General features: G+C 46.5%; 2 pseudogenes; both read right to left on the bottom strand.

The window, feature by feature from the left end:
- Nucleotides 1–1,946: 1,946 nt before the first annotated feature.
- On the bottom strand, nt 1,947–20,910 carry LOC109945227 (uncharacterized; annotated as a pseudogene).
- Nucleotides 20,371–23,169, bottom strand: LOC103652614 (uncharacterized; annotated as a pseudogene).
- Between the last annotated feature and the right edge of the window lie 1,182 nt (nt 23,170–24,351).

Here is a 24,351-nt window from a genome sequence, read left to right as displayed (position 1 = left end):
CCGGACACTGTCCGGTGCACACCGGACAGTCCGGTGCACCAATGTGACCGTTGGCCCGGCCACGCGTCACGCGCGGAATCCTCGGCCGACCGTTGCCCTGGCTGACCATTGGCTCACTGGACAGTCCGGTGCACACCGGACAGTTCGGTGAATTATAGCCGTACGCCGTTGATGGCTTCCCGAGGGCGACGAGTTCGCCTGTGAACGGCTCACCGGACAGTCCGGTGCACCACCAGACAGTCCGGTGATTTATAGCCGTACACCGCCGTTGAACTCCCGAGAGCAGCAAGTTCGCCAGAGCCAGTCTGGCACACCGGACACTATCCGGTGCACCACCGGACAGTCCGGTGCACCCAGACTGAGCAGACTTTGGCTGAACAAAGCCATCTCATTTCTAACTCGATTTTTCCTGTTTCCAGCACTTAGACACAATACATTAGTCCATAAAACAATGTACTAAGTCTAGAAACATACCTTTGACATGATTTGCACTTTGTCCACCACTTTGCATAGATTAACACAAAACACTTGTGTTGGCACTCAATCACCAAAATACTTAGAAATGGCCCAAGGGCACATTTCCCTTTCAACAGCGCGGTACTCGGCCTCGGCGCTGGACCGTGAGACCGTGTGTTGTCGCTTGGAGGACCATGACACCAGGTTATCTCAAGGAACACAGCATGGCCAGAAGTCGACCGTCGAGTGTCGGGACATCCAGCCCAGTCGGCATCCGTGTAGACAACCAGCTCCGATGGGGGAGAACGACGCATAGTCAAACCAAAGTCCGTGGTGCCTTGAAGATATCTCAGAATGCACTTAAGAGCAGCAAGGTGAGGCTCCCTGGGATCATGCATATAGAGGCAAATCTGCTGAACTACAAAAGCAATTTCAGGACGTGTAAAGGTTAGGTACTGAAGAGCTCCTGCCAGACTGTGGTACTGAGTAGCATCACCAATAGGAGGTCCATCTGCAGATAGTTTGGAGTGGAGATCAACAGGCGTGCTACAAGGTTTGCACGCACTCATCCCGGCGCACTCCAAAATATCCTGAGTGTACTGCCGTTGAGAAAGAAACAGGCCATGCGTTGAGCATGTGACAGAGATGCCCAAGAAATGGTGAAGCTGACCCATGTCTGTCATTGCAAACTCATGCTGGAGAGCCCCAATAACTTGACGAAGAAACTCGGTAGAGGAGGCAGTGAGGACGATGTCGTCCATGTAGAGCAACAAATAAGCAGTGTCGGACCCTCGGCGACAAATAAACAAAGAACTATCCGACTTGGTTTCAATAAACCCAATGGAGGAGAGATATGAGGCGAACCTGTGATGCCATGCACGAGGAGCCTGCTTCAGTCCATACAGAGATTTGTTTAGCTGACAAACCAAATCTGAGCGAGAGGAGTCCACAAACCCAGAAGGCTGCACACGGTACACTATCTCGGCGAGGGTGCCATGTAGGAATGCATTCTTCACATCTAATTGATGGATGGGCCAGTCCTGAGAGAGAGCCAGAGAGAGAACAACGTGAACTGTCGCTGGCTTAACAACTGGGCTGAATGTCTCATCATAATCAAGACCAGGTCATTGTGTAAACCCCTCAAGAACCCAACAAGCCTTGTAGCGATCGAGAGACCCATCTGCATGAAGTTTGTGCCGGAAAATCCACTTGCCAGTAATCAGATTGACGCCATGAGGACGTGGTACCAAACTCCAGGTGTCATTAGCCATGAGGGCATCATATTCAGCTTGCATAGCTGAGCGCCAATTTGGATCCGCAAGGGCATCCCGAACGGAGCGAGGCAATGGCGACATTGGCACAGCGTGGAGGTTGAGACGATCCACAAGATGTGTAATGCTGGATTTGCCACGGGTGCGCATGGAGTGTTGTTGACGATGGGGGCGATGGAGACCGGCTTGGTGAAGACCGTGCACCCGGTGGCCGTGGCACTACTGGCAATGACCTGTGCAAGGGGCATAGGGGCAGCAGCACCGGGCAGGGGCACAGGGGGTGCGCTGCTGGGGGCAGCGCTGGTGGACGGCCCGACGAGGCTGGGCGCCCCATGCCCAACACGCGGCTGTGGTGACCGCGGGGCAGCGCTCGGTGGCGAGCGAGGGGGCGCAAGAGCCTCAACCGCCCTATCAGCAGTACCTGCACGGGCAAACGTTGCTCCAGGAAGAGGAGCGGTGAGATCACTGTCATCTAGAAGAAAATCCAAGGCGGAGGATGTTAGGGGTGAGGTAGACATGTTGGCGAAGGGAAAGGAGGATTCGTCAAAAACAACATGTCTAGAGGTGAGAATGCGATTCGACTCAAGCTCGAGACACCGATAGCCTTTATGCTCTGAGGAGTAGACGAGGAAGACGCATAGAGATGAACGAGGAGCGAGTTTATGGGCTGCTGTAGAGGACATGTTTGGGTAACAAGCACAACCGAAAACTTTGAGGTGTTCATAGAAAGGTGTAGTGGTGTGGAGGTGGAAGAAAGGGGTGGAGGAGGCGAGGGTTTTGGTGGGGAGTTGGTTGACAAGGTATGTGGCAGTTTGGAGTGCCTCAACCCAGTAGACCGGAGGAAGACTCGCCTGAAATAAGAGTGAGCGTGAGGTGTTATTAATGATACGAAGAGAGCGCTCAGCTTTGCCATTTTGCTAGGATGTATAAGGGCACGACATGCGAAGGGCAACATTGTTGGGAAGAAAGAACGTGCGGGCCAGATAATTATCAAATTCATGGCCATTGTCGCACTGGACGCTTTTGATGGTGGTGCCAAACTGCGTGCGGACATAAGAAAAAAAGTGAGAGAGAGTGGCAAACATGTCGGATTTTAGGCGAAGCGAGAAAGTCCAAATGTAGTGTGAGCAATCATCTAAAATGACAAGATAATATTTGTAGCCCGACACACTAACAATAGGAGACGTCCAAAGATCACAATGTATTAAATCGAAATTATTGTAGCTCGAGAATTTGAGGAACCAAAAGGAAGTCTAGTGTGTCGACCGAACTGACACACATGACATAAATGGTGACTATCATCTTTATTACACGACATGGCTTTGGAACTAATGAGTTTGGACAAAACTTCATGCCCAAGACGACGATGCCATAGCAAGGTGGGTGCAACGAGGAATGTGGAGGTGCTGGTGGATGGAGGAAAAAACGGGTAGAGGTCGCCAGAGATATTGCACCTGGCAATCACGTTCCTGGTTTCCAAATCCTTCACAGAAAGACCAAACGGATCAAATTTGATGGAGCAATTTATTGTCGGTGGTAAAACGATGAATGGAAATCAAGTTCTTAATAATGTGAGGTGAAACTAAGACATTGTTAAGAACTAGATTGCGATGTGGAAAAGAAAAAGTATGTGATCTGATGGCAGTGACAGGAAGTAAAGCACCATTGCCCACAATGATAGACGAAGGTGTGGAGAATGTGGGCGAGGATAGGGTGGAAATTTTACCAGCATCCGCAGTCATATGCGAGCCGGCACCAGAGTCGGCGTACCACTCCGATGGTGCCGGGGGGGTGAGCGTCATGGTGTTGAAGTTCTGCACGAGGGAGTCCTGGTTCCATGCACCTCCATGTGCGGGATTCCAGGGGGCAACCGGCAGCTGGTATGATGCCCCATGAAACATCGGCGTCGAGGGTGCACCTCCTCCACCATAGACATACGGGTGGCCGGGGCCGTTGCCGTAGAGGTTGCCGCTGGGGCCACCACCGAAGGGTGCCCTGTACTGGGGAACAACGGCGAAGGTCGGTGGTGCCGGAGGCGGACGCCCGTAGGGCCACATCTAGAGCGTGTCGGCCCATGGGTGTGCAAAGGAGGGGTGCACGACACCCTGACCAGCCGGTGCGTCGTGGCCGTGCGTAGTCAGGGCGCCGTGGCCGCCCGTAGGAGGACCGTGGCCACCTTGGCCAGCGCCAGGATGGCTGCCCTGCCCGGGGCCACCCTTGCCGTGACGGCAGCCGTTTCGTTGGCCTCCTGGCTAGCTGGGTTGACCGGAGCGCGGTGGAGCAGAGGCCTGCACATGGCGGCCCTGGCCACCAGCAGGCATCATGGGCGACGAGGCGATGAGGGCCGCAGGCGGGGACGGTGGGAGGGCGTCGACGTCGACCTCCTCAAGGAGCAGGTGCGTGCGGGCCTCGGCGAACGTCGGAAACGGATGCTGCATCTTCAAAATAGACACCATGTGACGGAATTTACCACTGAGTCCGCGAAGGAGGGTGAGCACCATCCGGCGGTCACCGATGGGATCGCCGAATTCGGCGAGAGACGCAGCCATGGTCTCCAACTTGCGGCAAAAGTCGGTGATCGTCATGGAGTCTTGTCAAAGGTTGCGGAACTGTGTTTCCAGGAGAAGGGCACGAGACTCCTTCTGGCCGAGGAATTCGTCCTCAAGGTAGCACACGCGGGAGTCGCGTCGTCGTCGTCCGCCATGGGAGCGGTCGTGTGCTGGTGCACACGCGGCTGCTCCCCTCTGAATCTCTGACGCGCCTGAGCATGGTGATGCAGGCAGGAATGGGTCCCGACTCCCGACGGATCAGGGAAATCGCCGACGAGTAGAACAACAATGGAGCGTCATCGACCAGTTAGTCGGTCATGGGCGGAGTTTAAATGCCAACGGAGCAGCGGCGGCGCAGCGGTGGAGAGACGACGACAGCACAGCACGCGACTGCTCGCTTAGTTGAGGACACGCCCAGACGTCCTTCGCGCGATAGAAGCGGAGGCAGTGCTCGGGTGAGGACGCGCCCGCGGTTCCGGCTCGAGACGACGACGGAAGCCCTGCGCGCGATGACGGCGGCGTAAATTCTGTGCGCGATTCGGCACGGGACGGCGACGGAAGAGCTGCGCGCTATTGGAAGCGGAGGCAGCGGCGGCCGGGAGTCCTGGGCGCTCGGGTGAGACGCGCTCGCGCGCAGACGGCACGGGACGGACGCGGTCGGGAGTCCTGCGCGGCGTACAGTGGACGCAGGAACGGATCAGCAGCGCGGGCGATGAGACCGGCGACACACCCGGCGACGTGTGGTCAGCGACGGTGGTGGCGATCGGATCGGCGGCTGGCGCTGGTTAGGGTTGCGGAAGCGTAGCGGATCGGAACCGTGATAGATACCATATAAGTATGTGAATGATTGATTGTATTCCAATACTGGGAATAGGAGTACATATATACAGCGCACAGGTAGCATGCAAGGCAGCCGTAGATAGCGCAATTACATCCACAAATCAAGGCCTAATTACATCATGCTAATAACATACATTAAAATAATATATAAAAGTCCAAATAATTTACAATTTAGAATAAATAGAGCATTAGTATAATTGGGGTTCTCCAAAATTAAGGAACTGAAATAACTATTCCTCCTTTCAAAAATTATAATATTATCCTACATGCATGATGCATCTATATACAAATGAATTTGGCTTCTCCAAAAACGGTTCTAGTTGTGGCTTCTTTGGAAAAGTAGATTCAAAGATCAAGATGGCATCTTTTTTTAAAAAAAAAGAATGGAAGTAGTCAAATATCCAAAGTATACTTCTCTTTAGTTGTGCATGGGAGTAGATCTCGGTGGCATTTTTCCTGTAATTCGTATGAACTTCATCTCTATTTCCACATTTATGAAAGTGGGCTCGAAAAAATGCCGAGGAAAGTTAAGTTTATGCGGCTTGGGCTTCTAAACGTGAAATGGCTTCGATCAGCTTCTACATGGACCAACAATTTTTTTGTACTATACGTTGTATTAAAATTAAAATGAAAGCTAGAGTAAAAAAAAAATAGTGATATAAGTCTTAAAAAAACGGTGCAAAACTTGTGCCAAAAAACCATGTTTTCCGTCACGCTACCTCTACCGGTGTGATAAGGATGTGGTGCCGTTACGTACCTGTACAAATAGTTATTGTAGCAACAATTGGTATATTTGGTTCACTTGATTGCCTGCCTGCCTGCCATATTGAGAAACAAGTTTGTACATAATCAAAATGCCTTGCTATTCGGCTCAGCCAATCAATTTTGCGCCCAAGTAATAAAGAATATTGCACAATCAAACACTTGCATATAATCAGCTATACCATTTTAAGAATGCTGCACAACCAAACACTCTCCTTTCTAGGATGCTTGTGGCCAAAATGCAGATAAAAAGTGACATGAACCACAAGCTTGCAAAATTATTGAGCACATTGCAGAACAAATATGTGGCCCAATAAATATCAGGAAGTTCCAATAAATATGTGGCCCAATAAATATGGGGCAACATTATCTCACGTTCCAGGAAGTTCATGTTCTTCCCATCAAACATCAGGCTGGCAACATTATTATTCAGTACATCGCTTTTTTACTGTCACATAACAGAACTTCCAAAGATAATGGAGATGCAAATTAGTGGCCCCATGAATGGACTCAACGTAAAGTAGCTTATATGTTAATTAAATAAAAATATCTATTCTCAGTGAAAGAAAATAGTATTGTCCTTACATCTATGAGTGTACTCAGTGAAACAAAATAATAGAGTAGCATCTACGATCTGGCCAAAAATTTAAAAACAAATACAACTAATTCATGTGGCGTGCAACAATATCAGACTACAAGCAACAATATCAGACTACAAGCACATATATATAGTGCCTTTCATAGTAGTGAGGTCCTGTTGGGGGTTTTCTCTTCCGAAGTTACTAAAAAATATGACTAACAATTTGTTTCTAGCATAATGTTGATTATTGCAGGAGCTTCGTCATAAACAAAGATTCATGATAGGAGTGTTATCCTCCACCGAAGGTCTTTAAGATGGAGACATAACCTGAAAATGACAACAACTAACGTCGAAGCTATAAGCCGAAGAGAAACAGCTTCGACTTAAAGCGGTGTTGAAGACCAAACATGGTGCTACGCGAAAAAGGAAAGGACTAGCTAGTCTCTAATGATTTATATTACAGTTATGAACAAATATTAATGTCATAAATGTATTTTTATCCGGACTGCGTCTCGTGCCTATAAATAGGTGAACAGTACACTCGTACTGTTCACGCTGGATTGTAATTGCTCTCGCGTCAACACCTTCGAACAAGCTGAAGGTATCAATGTAATAGAGATCTTGTTAATATTCATATATGTTCATCATGAAATAAATAGAAGGATTGACATTTGAATACATGAATAATATTTGTCATCTCTATGAGTTATTATTCTTTCGAATGATGAAGGTGCTTCCTTCATGACCTTCGTCTGAAGATCATTATATCCAAAAGGAGATAATGCTTCGTAGGACAAAGGTCCCTAATATTTAACAATTGTGTTGTCTTGTTCTTGATTCACAACATTTGAGAACAAGTGACCAACATTGGCGCCCACCTCTAGTAAACTCAAACGACCACCTTCGACAACATCTCAAGCATTCACCTTCGTCGTGCCGCCAAAGAAGGCAATAGCGCCAGGGGCTGCCCTTGCGCAGCTGGACATCAACCAAGAGGGGCTCTCTGAGAGAAGCCCAAAACCAGAAAAGGAAGGCGACCAGCCCAACACCGCAGGAGGAGGAGCTAGACCAAGAGATCAGAGACCTAGAGACCATCCACCAATAAGTGCAGAGAAAAAGGGAGAAGATGCTTCGGCTAGCTGAACTTCAGAAGAAGATTGATGGAGCTGTCAAAGAAATGTGCCATATCACGCAAGACGAGCAAGGACGAAGGCCACATCAGAGAGAGCTTCGGCAAGAAAGTCCAAGCTATGATGATGTATGGTATGATGATTTCCATCATGGTAACTTTGCTTTTGATGATGCTTATCCTCTAGCAGTAGAGTTGCAGGCTACCCCATGACCACCATCCTACAAACCACCACAACTTCCCATGTATGATGGTCATTCTGATCTGAAGCAGTTCCTTATGAGCTATGAGGAACACATATCATCATATGGTGGCAATAGCAAGATTCCCTTAGGCATTGCCAATACGCGGCAAAGAATTTGAACGTCTAACAACCTTAGGTAACCGTGGCAAAAATATGTGGCAATTTCTAGCACCTTAAGTATACAACCAAACAAGCCATAAGTGCCTCATGGCACGAGGGATCCCGGGAGCCTCGACTATCATGTACTTCGTGGCATGAGAAGATCCTAGAACTTATACTGTTAGGTGCCGCGTGGAGGGACACGAGGGCCTAGACTGTCGGTACTCTAGGACTCGAGGGGCCCTAAGGCTTAGATTGTTGGGGGCATAGGGCACGAGGGTCCTGAAAGGGAATTAGGCTTACACCTAGTTCCTAAATAATTTTGGTGGTTGAATTGCCCAACACAAATAATTGGACTAACTAGTTTGCTCTAGTGTATAAGTTATACAGGTGTAAAAGGTTCACACTTAGCCAATAAAAAGATCAAATATTGGATTCAACAAAGGAGCAAAGGGACAATCGAAGGCACCTCTGGTCTGGAGCACCGGACTGTCCGGTGTACACCGTACAGTGTCCGGTGAACCACCGGACAGTGTCCGGTGCACCAGAGGACTCCAACTCGAACTAGCCACCTTCGGGAATTTCCAGAGGCACTCGCGCTATAATTCACCGGACTGTCCGGTGTAGACCGGACAGTGTCCGGTGCTCCTCTGAAGAGCTGCCTCAGGAACTCGCCAGCCTCGGGAAATCAGAACGGCTGCTCCGCTATAATTCACCGGACATGTCCGGTGTACACCGGACTGTCCGGTGAACCAGCAGAGCAACAGATACTTCGCGCCAACGGTCACCTGCAGGTGCATTCAATGCGCGCCAGAAGCGCGCAGAAGTCAGGCACGCCCATACTGGCGCACCGGACATTAAACAGTACATGTCCGGTGTGCACCGGACATCCAGGCGGGCCCAATAGTCAGAACTCCAACGGTCGGAATCCAACGACATTGATGACGTGGCGGGGGCACCGGACATGTCCGGTGTGCACCGGACTGTCCGGTGCACCATACGACAGACAGCCTCCACCAACGGTCATGTTTGGTGGTTGGGGCTATAAATACCCCAACCACCCCACCATTCATTGCATCCAAGTTTTCCAGCTTCCAACCACTATACAAGAGCTAGCATTCATTGCAAAGCACACCAAAAGAGATCAAATCCTCTCCCAACTCCACACAAAGCCTTAGTGACTAGAGAGAGTGATTTGTAGTGTTCATTTGAGCTCTTCCGCTTGGATCGCTTCTTTTTTCTTTGGCATTCTTTCTTGTGATCAAACACTCACTTGTAATTGAGGCAAGAGACACCAATCGTGTGGTGGTCCTTGCGGGAGGTTTGATTTCCAAGTGTTTTGAGAAAGAGAAGCTCACTCGGTCTGAGGGACCGTTTGAGAGAGGGAAGGGTTGAAAGAGACCCGGCCTTTGTGGCCTCCTCAACGGGGAGTAGGTTTGCGAGAACCGAACCTCGGTAAAACAAATCCGCGTGTCACACTCCTTATTCTCTTGCGATTTGTTTTGCGCCCTCTCTCGCGGACTCGATTATATTTCTAACGCTAACCCGGCTTGTAGTTGTGATTATTTTTGAGAATTTCAGTTTCGCCCTATTCACCCCCCCTCTAGGCGACTTTCAATTGGTATCAGAGCCAGGTTCTTCATTAGAGCCTAACCGCTCGAAGTGATGTTGGGAGATCACGCCAAGAAGGAGATGGAGACCGGCGAAAAGCCCACTACAAGCCACGGGAGCACTTCATCGGAAGAGTCCCGCACCAAGAGGAAGGAGAAGAAGAATAGCTCCTCCAACAAAGGGAAGGAGAAGAAATCTTCTTCTCACCACAAAGAGAAGAAGGAAAAATCTTCTTCCCACAAGCCGCATCGGAGTGGGGACAAGCACAAGAGGATGAGGAAAGTGGTCTACTACGAGACCGACACTTCATCAACATCGACCTCCGGCTCCGATGCGCCCTCTGTAACTTCTAAACGCCAAGAGCGTAAGAAGTTTAGTAAGATCCCCTTACACTATCCTCGTACATCTAGACATACTCCATTACTTTCTGTTCCATTAGGCAAACCGCCAACCTTTAACGGTAAAGATTATGCTATGTGGAGTGATTTAATGAAATTTCATCTAACCTCACTCCACAAAAGTATATGGAATGTTGTTGAGTTTGGAGCACAGATGCCATCCGTAGGGGATGAGGATTATGATGAGGACGAGGCGGCCCAAATCGAGCACTTCAACTCTCAAGCTACAACCATACTCCTTGCTTCTCTAAGTAAGGAGGAATACAACAAGGTGCAAGGGTTGAAGAATGCGAAGGAGATTTGGGACCTCCTCAAGACCGCGCACGAGGGTGATGAACTAACAAAGATCACCAAGCGGGAAACGATCGAGAGGGAGCTCGGTCGCTTTCGACTTCGCCAAGGGGAAGAGCCACAAGACATGTACAACCGGCTCAAGACCTTGGTGAACCAAGTGCGCAACCTCGGGAGCAAGAAGTGGGACGACCACGAGGTGGTTAAGGTTATTTTAAGATCGCTCATTTTCCTTAACCCCACTCAAGTTCAATTAATTCGTGGTAATCCTAGATATACTCAAATGACCCCCGAGGAAGTTATCGGGAATTTTGTGAGCTTTGAATGCATGATCAAAGGCTCCAAGAAGATTAACGAGCTTGATGATCACTCCACGTCTGAAGCACAACCGGTGGCATTTAAGGCGATGGAGGAGAAGAAGGAGGAGTCTACACCGAGTAGACAACCAATAGACGCCTCCAAGCTCGACAACGAGGAGATGGCTTTAATCATCAAAAGCTTTCGCCAAATCCTCAAGCAACGGAAGGGGAAGGATTACAAATCCCGTTCCAAGAAGGTTTGCTACAAGTGTGGTAAGCCCGGTCACTTTATCGCTAAATGTCCATTATCAAGTGACAGTGACAGGGATAACGACAAGAAGGGCAAGAGAAGAGAGAAGAAGAGGTACCACAAGAAGAGGGGCGGCGATGCCCACGTGTGCCGCGAGTGGGACTCCGACGAGAGCTCCATCGAGTCCTCCTCCGACGAGGACGCCGCCAACGTCACCGTCACCAAGGGACTTCTCTTCCCCAACGTCGACCACAAGTGCCTCATGGCAAAAGACGGCAAAAGGAAGAAGGTAAAATCAAGATCCTCCACTAAATATGAAACCTCTAGTGATGAGGATGATGCTAGCAATGAGGAGGATAACTTGCGCGTTCTTTTTGCCAACCTTAACATGGAACAAAAGGAAAAACTAAATGAGCTAATTAGTGCCATCCATGAAAAGGATGACCTCTTGGACTCCCAAGAGGACTTCCTAATCAAGGAAAATAAAAAGCATGTTAAGGTTAAAAATGCTTATGCTCTAGAGGTAGAAAAATGTGAGAAATTATCTAGTGAGCTAAGTACTTGCCATGACACTATTACCAACCTTAGAAATGAAAATGCTAGTTTAAATGCTAAGGTTGATTCACATGTTTGTAATGTTTCAATTCCCAATCTTAGAAATGATAATGATGATTTGCTTGCTAAGATTGAAGAATTGAACATTTCTCTTGCTAGCCTTAGAGTAGAAAATGAAAATTTAATTGCTAAGGCTAAAGAACTAGATGTTTGCAATGTTACAATTTCCGATCAGAGATAATAATGATATCTTGCGTGCTAAGATCGTTGAACTTAATTCATGCAAACCCTCTACATCTAGTGTTGGGCATGTTTCCATTTGTACCAGATGTAGAGATGTTGATATTAATGTTATTCATGATCACATGACTTTAATTAAACAACAAAATGATCATATAGCAGTATTAGATGCAAAAATTGCCGAGCATAATTTAGAAAATGAAAAGTTTAAATTTGCTAGAAGTATGCTCTATAATGGGAGACACCCTGGCATTAAGGATGGCATTGGCTACCAAAGGGGAGACAATGTCAAACTTAGTGCCCCTCCTAAAAGATTGTCCAATTTTGTTAAGGGCAAGGCTCCCATGCCTCAGGATAACGAGAGTTACATTTTATACCCTGCCGGTTATCCTGAGAGCAAAATTAGGAAAATTCATTCTAGGAAGTCTCACTCTGGCCCTAATCATGCATTTATGTATAAGGGTGAGACATCTAGCTCTAGGCAACCAACCCGTGCTAAGTTGCCTAAGAAGAAAACCCCTAGTGCATCAAGTGAACATAGCATTTCATTCAAGACTTTTGATGCATCTTATGTTTTGACTAACAAATCCGGCAAGATCGTTGCCAAGTTTGTTGGGGGCAAACACAAGGGCTCCAAGACTTGTGTTTGGATACCCAAAGTTCTTGTATCTAATGCCAAAGGACCCAAAACCGTTTGGGTACCTAAAGTCAAGAACTAAACTTGTTTTGTAGGTTTATGCATCCGGGGGCTCAAGTTGGATACTCGACAGCAGGTGCACAAACCACATGACAGGGGAGAAGAAGATGTTCTCCTCATATGAGAAAAACCAAGATCCCCAACGAGCTATCACATTCGGGGATGGAAACCAAGGTTTGGTCAAAGGATTGGGTAAAATTGCTATATCATCTGACCATACTATTTCCAATGTTTTTCTTGTAGACTCTTTAGATTACAATTTGCTTTCTGTATCTCAATTATGTCAAATGGGCTACAACTGTCTCTTTACTGATGTAGGTGTCACTGTCTTTAGAAGAAGTGATGATTCAATAGCATTTAAGGGTGTGTTAGAGGGTCAGCTATACTTGGTAGATTTTAATAGAGCTGAACTCGACACATGCTTAATTGCTAAGACTAACATGGGTTGGCTCTGGCATCACCGACTAGCCCACGTTGGGATGAAGAATCTTCATAAGCTTCTAAAGGGAGAGCACATTTTAGGACTAACAAATGTTCATTTTGAGAAAGACAGGATTTGCAGCGCATGCCAAGCAGGAAAGCAAGTTGGGTCCCATCATCCACACAAGAACATCATGACAAGTGACAGGCCACTGGAGCTCCTTCACATGGATTTATTCGGCCCGATCGCTTACATAAGCATCGGCGGGAGTAAGTACTGTCTAGTTATTGTGGATGATTATTCTCGTTTCACTTGGGTGTTCTTTTTGCAGGAAAAATCCCATACCCAAGAGACCTTAAAGGGATTCTTGAGACGGGCTCAAAATGAGTTCGGCTTAAGGATCAAGAAAATTAGAAGCGACAACGGGACGGAGTTCAAGAACTCTCAAATTGAAGGCTTCCTTGAGGAGGAGGGCATCAAGCATGAGTTCTCTTCTCCCTACACCCCACAACAAAATGGTGTGGTGGAGAGGAAGAATCGAACTCTATTGGACATGGCAAGAACCATGCTTGATGAATACAAGACACCGGATCGGTTTTGGGCCGAGGCGGTCAACACCGCCTGCTACGCCATCAACCGGTTATATCTACACCAAATCCTCAAGAAGACATCCTATGAACTCCTAACCGGTAAAAAGCCCAATATTTCATATTTTAGAGTTTTTGGTAGCAAATGCTTTATTCTTGTTAAAAGAGGTAGAAAATCTAAATTTGCTCCTAAAACTGTAGAAGGCTTTTTACTAGGATATGACTCAAACACAAGGGCATATAGAGTCTTTAACAAGTCCTCAGGACTAGTTGAAGTTTCTTGTGACGTTGTGTGTGATGAGACTAACAGCTCTCAAGTAGAGCAAGTTGATCTTGATGAGATAGGTGAAGAACAGGCTCCATGCATAGCGCTAAAGAACATGTCCATTGGGGATGTGTGTCCTAATGAATCCGAAGAGCCTCCACATGCACAAGATCAACCATCCTCCTCCACGCAAGCATCTCCACCAACTCAAAATGAGGATGAAGCTCAAGTTGATGAAATAGAAGATCAAGCAAATAAGCCACCTCAAGATGACGACAATGATCAAGAGGGAGATGCAAATGATCAAGACAAGGAGGATGAAGAACAAAGGCCGCCACATCCAAGAGTCCACCAAGCAATCCAACGAGATCACCCCGTCGACACCATCCTAGGCGACATTCATAAGGGAGTAACCACTAGATCTCGTGTTGCACATTTTTGTGAGCATTACTCTTTTGTTTCCTCTATTGAGCCACACAGGGTAGAGGAAGCACTACAAGATTCGGATTGGGTGGTGGCGATGCAAGAGGAGCTCAACAATTTCACTAGGAATGAGGTATGGCATTTAGTTCCACGTCCTAACCAAAATGTTGTAGGAACCAAATGGGTCTTCCGCAACAAGCAAGACGAGCATGGTGTGGTGACAAGGAACAAAGCTCGACTTGTGGCCAAGGGATACTCCCAAGTCGAAGGTTTGGATTTCGGTGAAACCTATGCACCCGTAGCTAGGCTTGAGTCAATTCGCATAATATTAGCCTATGCTACTTACCATGGCTTTAAGCTTTATCAAATGGACGTGAAAAGTGCCTTCCTCAATGGACCAATCAAGGAAGAGGTCTATGTTGAGCAACCTCCCGGCTTTGAAGATAGTGAGTACCCTAACCATGTTTATAGGCTCTCTAAGGCGCTTTATGGGCTCAAGCAAGCCCCAAGAGCGTGGTATGAATGCCTTAGAGATTTCCTTGTTGCTAATGGCTTCAAAGTCGGCAAGGCCGATCCTACTTTATTCACTAAAACTCTTGACAATGATTTGTTTGTATGCCAAATTTATGTTGATGATATCATATTTGGGTCTACTAACGAATCTACATGTGAAGAATTTAGTAGGATCATGGCAAAGAAATTCGAGATGTCGATGATGGGGGAGTTGAAGTATTTTCTAGGATTCCAAGTCAAGCAACTCCAAGAGGGCACCTTCATTAGCCAAACGAAGTACACTCAAGACATTCTAACCAAGTTTGGAATGAAGGATGCCAAACCCATCAAGACACCCATGGGAACAAATGGGCATCTCGACCTCGACACGGGAGGTAAGTCCATGGATCAAAAGGTATACCGATCGATGATTGGTTCATTGCTTTATTTATGTGCATCTCGACCGGACATTATGCTTTCCGTTTGCATGTGTGCAAGATTCCAATCCGACCCTAAGGAATCCCACCTTACGGCCGTAAAACGAATCTTGAGATATTTGGCTTATACTCCTAAGTTTGGACTTTGGTACCCTCGGGGATTCACATTTGATTTGATTGGTTATTCGGATGCCGATTGGGCAGGGTGTAAGATTAATAGGAAGAGCACATCGGGGACTTGCCAGTTCTTGGGAAGATCCTTGGTGTCTTGGGCTTCAAAGAAGCAAAATTTGGTCGCTCTTTCTACCGCCGAAGCCGAGTATATTGCCGCAGGCCATTGTTGCGCGCAATTGCTTTGGATGAGGCAAACCCTGCGGGACTATGGTTACAAATTAACCAAAGTTCCTCTTCTATGTGATAATGAGAGTGCAATCCGCATGGCGGATAATCCCGTTGAGCATAGCCGCACTAAACACATAGCCATTCGGTATCATTTTCTTAGGGATCACCAACAAAAGGGGGATATCGAGATTTCATACATTAACACTAAAGATCAATTAGCCGATATCTTTACCAAGCCACTTGATGAACAATCTTTTACCACACTTAGGCATGAGCTCAATATTATTGATTCCAGGAACTTCTTTTGCTAATTTGCACACATAGCACACAAGTATACCTTTGATCATGTCTCTTTTATATATGCTATGACTAATATGTTTTCAAGTGCCTTCAAACCAAGTCATAAGTATATTGAAAGGGAATTGGAGTCTTCGGCGAAGACAAAGGCTTCCACTCCACTCTACTACTCATCCTTCGCCGTCACTCCGAGCATCTCTCCAACTTTGGTATAATCTTCACTCATTTATTTTATAACCAAAGGAGGAGAAAGTATTTCGTCGGGCTCTAATGATTCCGTTTTTGGCGATTCATGCCAAAGGGGGAGAAAATATGAGCCCAAAGCAAAAGGACCGCACCACCACCTAATTTTAAAAATTTGGAGATTTTCAATTGGTCAATTTCAAATTGGTATCTTATTGTGTTCAAAAGGGGGAGAAAGTAGTATTTCAAAATGATATATCAAAACCCTCTTGAACACTAAGAGGAGGATCTCATTTAGGGGGAGTTTTTGTTTAGTCAAAGAAAAAGCATTTGGAACAAGGGGAGAAAATTTCAAATCTTGAAAATGCTTTACAAAATCTTATTCATTTACCTTTGACTATTTGCAAAAGAACTTTGAAAAGGATTTACAAAAGAATTTGCAAAAACAAAACATGTGGTGCAAGCGTGGTCCAAAATGTTAAAAACGAAGAAACGATCCATGCATATCTTGTAAGTATTTATATTGGCTCAATTCCAAGCAACCTTTGCACTTACATTATGCAAACTAGTTCAACTATGCACGTCTATATTTACTTTGGTTTGTGTTGGCATCAATCACCAAAAAGGGGGAGATTGAAAGGGAATTAGGGTTACACCTAGTTCCTAAATAATTTTGGTGGTTGAATTGCCCAACACAAATAATTGGACTAACTAGTTTGCTCTAGTGTATAAGTTATACAGGTGTAAAAGGTTCACACTTAGCCAATAAAAAGATCAAATATTGGATTCAACAAAGGAGCAAAGGGACAATCGAAGGCACCTCTGGTCTGGAGCACCGGACTGTCCGGTGAACCACCGGACAGTGTCCGGTGCACCAGAGGACTCCAACTCAAACTAGCCACCTTCGGGAATTTCCAGAGGCACTCGCGCTATAATTCACCAGACTGTCTGGTGTACACCGGACAGTGTCCGGTGCTCCTCTGAAGAGCTGCCTCAGGAACTCGCCAGCCTCGGGAAATCAGAACGGTTGCTCCGCTATAATTCACCGGACATGTCCGGTGTACACCGGACTGTCCGGTGAACCAGCAGAGCAACGGATACTTAGCGCCAACGGTCACCTGCAGGCGCATTCAATGCGCGCCAGAAGCGCGCAGAAGTCAGGCACGCCCATACTGGCGCACCGGACATTAAACAGTACATGTCCGGTGTGCACCGGACATCCAAGCGGGCCCAATAGTCAGAACTCCAACGGTCGGAATCCAACGGTATTGATGACGTGGCGGGGGCACCGGACATGTTCGGTGTGCACCGGACTGTCCGGTGCACCATACGACAGACAGCCTCCACCAACGGTCATGTTTGGTGGTTGGGGCTATAAATACCCCAACCACCCCACCATTCATTGCATCCAAGTTTTCCAGCTTCCAACCACTATACAAGAGCTAGCATTCATTGCAAAGCACACCAAAAGAGATCAAATCCTCTCCCAACTCCACACAAAGCCTTAGTGACTAGAGAGAGTGATTTGTAGTGTTCATTTGAGCTCTTCCGCTTGGATCGCTTCTTTTTTCTTTGGCATTCTTTCTTGTGATCAAACACTCACTTGTAATTGAGGCAAGAGACACCAATCGTGTGGTGGTCCTTGCGGGAGGTTTGATTTCCAAGTGTTTTGAGAAAGAGAAGCTCACTCGGTCCGAGGGACCGTTTGAGAGAGGGAAGGGTTGAAAGAGATCCGGCCTTTGTGGCCTCCTCAACGGGGAGTAGGTTTGCGAGAACCGAACCTCGGTAAAACAAATCCGCGTGTCACACTCCTTATTCTCTTGCGATTTGTTTTGCGCCCTCTCTCGCGGACTCGATTATATTTCTAACGCTAACCCGGCTTGTAGTTGTGATTATTTTTGAGAATTTCAGTTTCGCCCTATTCACCCCCCCCCCCTCTAGGCGACTTTCAGGTCCCCACGGTCTTAGATTGTCGGGTGCCCAGTGCGTGACGGTCCTAGGGGCTTACTCCTATCCTCCATGTTATGCGGTCTCGTATGATTAGTCATGAGTGCCTTTATATAAACCGATGTTAGTACAAAAATTCTTCAGTGATAAAGACTAAGGGTGGTCCTTTGTAGGGGTGGAAACGAATGTTTATTCGAATCTTAGATTTTTTTTATCATTTTTCTTTGATTACGAACAAATAAGATATAGAATTTATTATGTAAATGTGTAGCCTTGTTTTTAACATTGACCTTATAAACATTAAAACAACTAAACCTCAAATTTATCGTATATATTTAAGTGATAGATATAAAAATTTGAATACGGATACAGATTCAAATGTTTTTTCACTTTTTCCATTGTAGGGAGCAAATAATACATAAACATTGTACAGAATCTTATTCTTACGTGTAATAATATGCTTGATAATATCAAATTTGTTCTAAGGATTCGGATGTCTAGTTCCACCCCTAGTCCTTTGGTTATAAGGTATCAAGAGTGGCGACCCTTTTAATATGGGCCTAGAAATCAATCTCCTAGGTAAGGATATTTATGCGTGTATTGGCAACAATCAGGATATGTTTTTTGGGAACACTAATGAATGGTGTTGACCCTCTGGATCAAAAACCAAAAATGAAATTAAGACATCACTACGTCAAAATCGCCTAGAGGAGATAAGACTGTATATGATACTAGCTAAAAACATGTCACTATTTTTTCACAGTGACGACTTCTAAAAACATGTCACTAACGGTTGTGCACAGGCCTCCATTCCAATTATCTTTGTGACGTCTATTATACAAATGTGTCACTAGCAAAACATCGTGTTAATTCAATAACATCCTTTATTTTCCATATCTCTACTACGATCTGTTTATTGACGTGTAATTAAAGCAAGGTCACTAATATATATATATATATATATATATATATATATATATATATATATATATATATATATATATATATATATATATATATATATATATATATATATATATACTAGGTGAATGCCCGTGCGTTGCAACGGAAACATATAATATCAAAATAACTTATGTACAAATGTGTGTTATATTGTTGTGAGAAAACGTTTCGTAATCGATTTATGGTAATCGATTTATGATCCAGACATATATAAATTGTTATTTTAATCTAGCTATTCAACACTACACAGTATTATACGGACTTCTATATGATTTTAATAATGTCATGTCAATTGCATCATTTAAATGTTAAGACTATCATAAAAAACTACAAACTTATACAAATCTTCAGAAAATATTTAGGTGCCTTGAAACGATATACAAAATATTTGACAAATGTTAGTGTACAACGATTACATACATTGATCACTCTCCTGCTTACTGGATTCACATTGCAATATATATCATCGACGCTAGCCAAATGTTCGGCCAACAACGATAGCCGGTTACGACATTACACCCGACATCAAAGAAGCTTGGAGTAGCAGAGGATTCAAGAGCAACAACAAAGCAATTTGGTTTATTGTATTCGAAGTTAAACTTATGTTTTATGTGTTTGTTTGACATTTTGAGTGATTGACACATTAGAATTTTATAATTTTCTAGCAGGTATGGGTAATCCGACGGATAAATTTACCTACGCGCGAGTACGAGTATAGGTAAGATTATATACCCGCGACCTTATACGGATAACTCGATGGATAGAATTTTTTTGACAGGTACGGATATGGGATGATACTATCCGACTGGTACATACCCGTTACCATCTCTAAGTAGAAGTTAGTTGTACCAAATTGACTACTGCTGGGCCGAGAATTGAAATGTATCAGGCACATATCACCTGCTCGCCGTAGCCTAGCAGACGTTTGGCTGATAGGACCGTGGCGTCGTTTCATTTCCTTTTTGTTTTCTTTGATCACGTTCTGAACATAAGCATATCTTGGGTTTATCACCTTTTTAGCTTCAGATGACACTTTTGAGCGAATGATTTACTCAGTGGAACTAAACCACCGAAGACAGCACAACCACTTAAGGACTTGTTCGGTTTGAAATGAAGTAGTAAGATCTGGGGAGATTAAATCCATTTATATATATAAATTTATATAGAACGGGATCTAATCACCTTCAATCTCTCTCAATCTACTTCTAACCAAACAAGTGTAAAGGTTTAGGGTAGAGTAGAACACTTGCTATGTCTAGAGCACCTGTAAAAACGGGAAAAAAATTATATTGGTATCATCTTATGACCTTGAATACTCCTTGGCTCATCCCACAAATTAAGGTGGTGTTTGATTCACCGAAAAATAGATTTACAAAAGGTAGTGAAGACTAATACTTTTGTTTGGTTGAGCTCTTTCAGGTACTATCCACTATAATTACAGACAGTAACCATTACCATCTGTAAGAGATCCTATTACCAATCCTGTTACAAGGCCCGAACCAAACAACACTTAATATAAGTATGACAGACTCGTTCCCGCGGCTACTTCTTTGTCTAGCAATTCCTGCACATACTCAATAGCTTTAAGGATTTATTTCTCATATCTAACAGTTTTCAAACCGAAATAGTGGAATAAATCATTCAAACCGCATGTGTTAGTAGTATCGAAACAAAGCAATTAGCTATACAGAATTTAGAAGGAAACTGTTCTTCATTTTCCTTTATTTGGATGTGTAGTGTACATAACAACAGTTTGACACCATAGGACATTGGTTCTATCAGGCTACCCTCCTCTGATCAGCCATTCAAGATCACGAAACTTCTCAGTAAGCCATAGGACTGAGTTTGGAAAAATGTGATTTTCTAACCCACGGCAATGGTACAAAATTTACACATGAAAATAAGAACTTCTAGCAAAAAGGCAAATAAAGAAATCACAAGAAGGTTTGTCACGGCAGTAGGAACAAAAACAAGCGGCGGCGCCGGCTATCTGGAGAAGAGATTGAAGGCCCCGCAGAACAACGACTTGCTCTTGCTCCCCATCCCCGGACAGCCACCCATCTTCTTCTTCCCCGGACCTTGTCGTCGTCCGTGTTCGCCCTCTCCCACTCCCAGAACGGTCACCGACGCCCACCGCTCGCAGTGCTCCAGTTCGTACAGCGCCAGAGTGTGGCCGAGCCTGTCGTATTCTTGCGCTCGCCACAAATAAGATGAATCAAGCAGATCGTGCTTAACCGGGGAAGATATGAGCCAGAGCCCTGTACCTTGAACTCGCAGGCCATGCCGAGTCCCCGCAGGAACTTGACCCCGTCTCGCCCTTCCTGGACCGGGATCAGCGAGTCGGCCCCAGTGGATCCGCGCTTGGGGGAGCACAGGGGGGGTGCGCAGGGGATCGCGGAGCAGAGGTAACGGAGGGCGCGATGGGGGCGTTGATGGCGGCGCGGATGATGGGCGGCGTGTCAGGGGCGTTGTGTTGCCGTACAGAGACTCGGCCACACTCTCGGCATAGGGGATCGTGGAGCAGAGGTGAGGCGGGCAGGCGAACCTGATGCCTGCTCGGCACAGAGGAGGAAGCCGCCCCAGAGGCCTGCAGAGCCATCCCCTCCACTGGGCCCAAACTCGCCGAGACCCTCGCCTCACCTCTGCCGCCGAAGGCGACGGCTCCTGCCGCCCTTGCGCAGGCATCTTGGCGTCCATCATCAGGAGCGCCGCGGGTTCCTCGCCGCGGCGCGCCGCCGTCCGCACCGCCGTCCACCTGACGCGCCACTCCCCTGGCCCGATCGCCCCGTTCCAACCACTCAGGTCGACCCCGAACAGGAACAGCCCCGCGGAATTCTCGATGTGGGCGGCCTTGTCCGCGGCTACCAGGAAGGACAGCGTGCTGTCGCCGCCGGCCGTGACGACGTCGACGGCGAACGAGACGTCCGCGAGGGCGAGGCGCGGGGCAGGGAGCGCGCGGCAGCGGACGGACGCGGAGCGGAACAGCTTGAACAGGCGTCGGTGGGGTGAGGAGGAGCACCGCCGGTCGCTGTCGGTGTCGGGGAGGAGGCCCAGCGCGGAGGGGAAGTGCTACGCGCAGAGCCGCGCCCAGAGGTCGTCCGCGGCGAAGGCGGTATGCCACGAGGTGGACACACAGGACGCCGCCGCGAGGGATGCGGCGTCGAGGAACGGCGCGACGAGGTGGAGCGCCTCCCACGGGGGTGGCGACGGATCCGGCCGTTGCGCCGTTGATGGTGCGGCCGCGAGATGGAAGTGGGATCCGGCCGTTGCGCGAACTGGATGCGGCCGTTGCGGGATGGAAGAACTGGATTGCGCCGCGGGATGGAATTGGGATGCGGCCGCATCTCGCGGGAGGGACTGGATTGATTCTTGCGGCGTTAATGGTGCGGGAGCGGGATGCGGGAGGGAGGTGGATTGATTCTTGCGGCGTTAATGGTGCGGGAGCGGGATGCGGGAGGGAGGCGGCCGCGGGCGGGGCGGGTTGCGGGAGGCAGAACGTGCACCACCCCACGGGTGTGCACGCCTACGGTAGAATCATAATAGTAGTAGAGATATATATATATATATATATGACATGTATATATAAACATGTCACTGGCTTTAGACGTCTTTTATTTTGCATGTCTCTACTTTGATCAGTTTATTGACAGGTATTTAAATTAAGATCGCTACTACATATACATTAGTGACGTGTATATATATAAACACGTCACTGCTTCAACCTTCACGGCCCAGTTAAAATTTGAATTTTAAATGACCTTGGATAGAAAACCCAATCAAAATAAAAGTTATAGGTCTTGAAAAGTTATGAAACTTTGTATTTGACAACTCTTTGATTTGAAATCACCTTGTCACATAAAAATATGTTTAAGTTTTCAAATTTGAAAATTAAAATTTGTAAACGACCTCGAATGAAGAAACTGCCAAAATAAAAGTTATAGATCTCGAAAAGTTATGCAACTTTGTAGTTGATAAGTTTTTCATTTAAAATGATTTAGTGCCTCAAACAATTAATTTATAGTCGGTTTGTTATAATATATAGTAAAGAAAAACATAATATTGTGGTTCCAGAAACCAGGGGACAATAAGGTTTGTGTTCGACATGGATGCTAACGCAGACTCACTCTCAATGGTGAATCGATGGGACTCGAATGATGAACTAGGACCCGAGGTTATATTGGTCCATGCTAGAGCCATAGTCCAATGTAGTGTTGATCGTTGTATTGCGATGGAACATGTTACAACTTGTGTGCTTGTGTTTTTGAGAAGGATGGGGCCTTCTCTTTTATATCTCAAAGGTAGGACATTACAGTGGGATTTGTATTCTACTTGAGAGAGAGAGAGAGAGATTGAAATCTGCTCTCCGAGTTGGCGTGATAGGTCCTTCATAGGGTCGTGCGTAGACATACTTCTGGCATGGCGTCATCCTTTCCCGCTGCTCTGGCTCTTGTAGCGAGTCCATCACTGACGTCTTTGTAATGGGTTCCACAGATCAGTCTCAAAGTGCAGTCGTACGGGGGCGTGGCTTCTCCTGTCGTCATGGGCCCTTTGTCACCTGCCAACGTGTGCAGGGCACACTTGGTATGGCACGTTGTTCCGTCCTTTCGATGTACGGGTCATTGTAGAGACCCTAATACCATTCAGTGTGTTGTGCGCATATCCGGACGTGGCTTGATGGTGACGTGTCCCATCGTAGTTGATGTGGATCAGTAGCACTGGACTTAGATCTCTGCCTCACCGGGTTGCTCGACGGGGAATTGGTCAGCTGGAGCTGATTGTTAGAGAGTTGGTCGTCAGAGTTGGTCATCGGAGTGTTAGTTATCATCGCAGAGTTGATCATCATCCGAGAGTTGGTCATCATCGGAGAGTTGGTCATCACCGGAGAGCTGGTCATCATTTGAGAGTTGGTCATCATCGTAGAGTTGGTAATCCGTTCCGTCTCGTAGAGTTGGTCGACGGAGTTGGTCATCGGAGAGTTGGTCGTCATCCGAGAGTTGGTCATCACCGGAGAGTTAATCATCACCGGTCGTCATCGGAGAGTTGGCCATCACTGGAGAGTTGGTCATCTGGTCCATCTCGTAGAGTTGGTCGGCGGAGTTGGTCATCACCGAAGAGTTGGTCATCACTGGAGAGTTAGTCATCACCGGAGAGTTAGTCATCTGGTCCGTCTCGTAGAGTTGGTCATCATCGGAAAGTTGGTCATCTACGAAGAGTTGGTCATCATCCGAGAGTTGGTCATCACCGAAGAGTTGGTCATCACTGGAGAGTTAGTCATCACCGGAGAGTTAGTCATCTGGTCCGTCTCGTAGAGTTGGTCATCATCGGAAAGTTGGTCATCTACGAAGAGTTGGTCATCATCCGAGAGTTGGTCATCCGATCTGTCTCACAGAGTTAATCGGCGGAGTGAGCCATTTTTGAAGGGCCTATTTCGGGTTCCATATTTACCGAGTACTCGACACATAATATCGACACAAATGAGATAGATGTAGTGATAGAGGAGGTCATATGCGACAGAACGTCAAGAGTTCGAATCTCGGTTTATAAATACATGTTACTAAAGTAGTTCTATTATTAGTGATGTCGTTTGCGCGTCACTATCAGCTTCAATATCAGTGATATAAAATCTGAGATGTGTTTTATACGTATCACTAATTAACTGAAAAATGTCACAAATGGCATGATTCTGACGTATTGCATCCAAATGCATAAATGGGAATATTTAC

The sequence above is a fragment of the Zea mays genome, chromosome 3 (genome assembly GCF_902167145.1).
Source record: "Zea mays cultivar B73 chromosome 3, Zm-B73-REFERENCE-NAM-5.0, whole genome shotgun sequence".
NCBI lineage: Eukaryota > Viridiplantae > Streptophyta > Magnoliopsida > Poales > Poaceae > Zea > Zea mays.
Note: the sequence above shows the minus strand (reverse complement) of the source record. Positions and strands in the feature narration are given on the sequence as shown.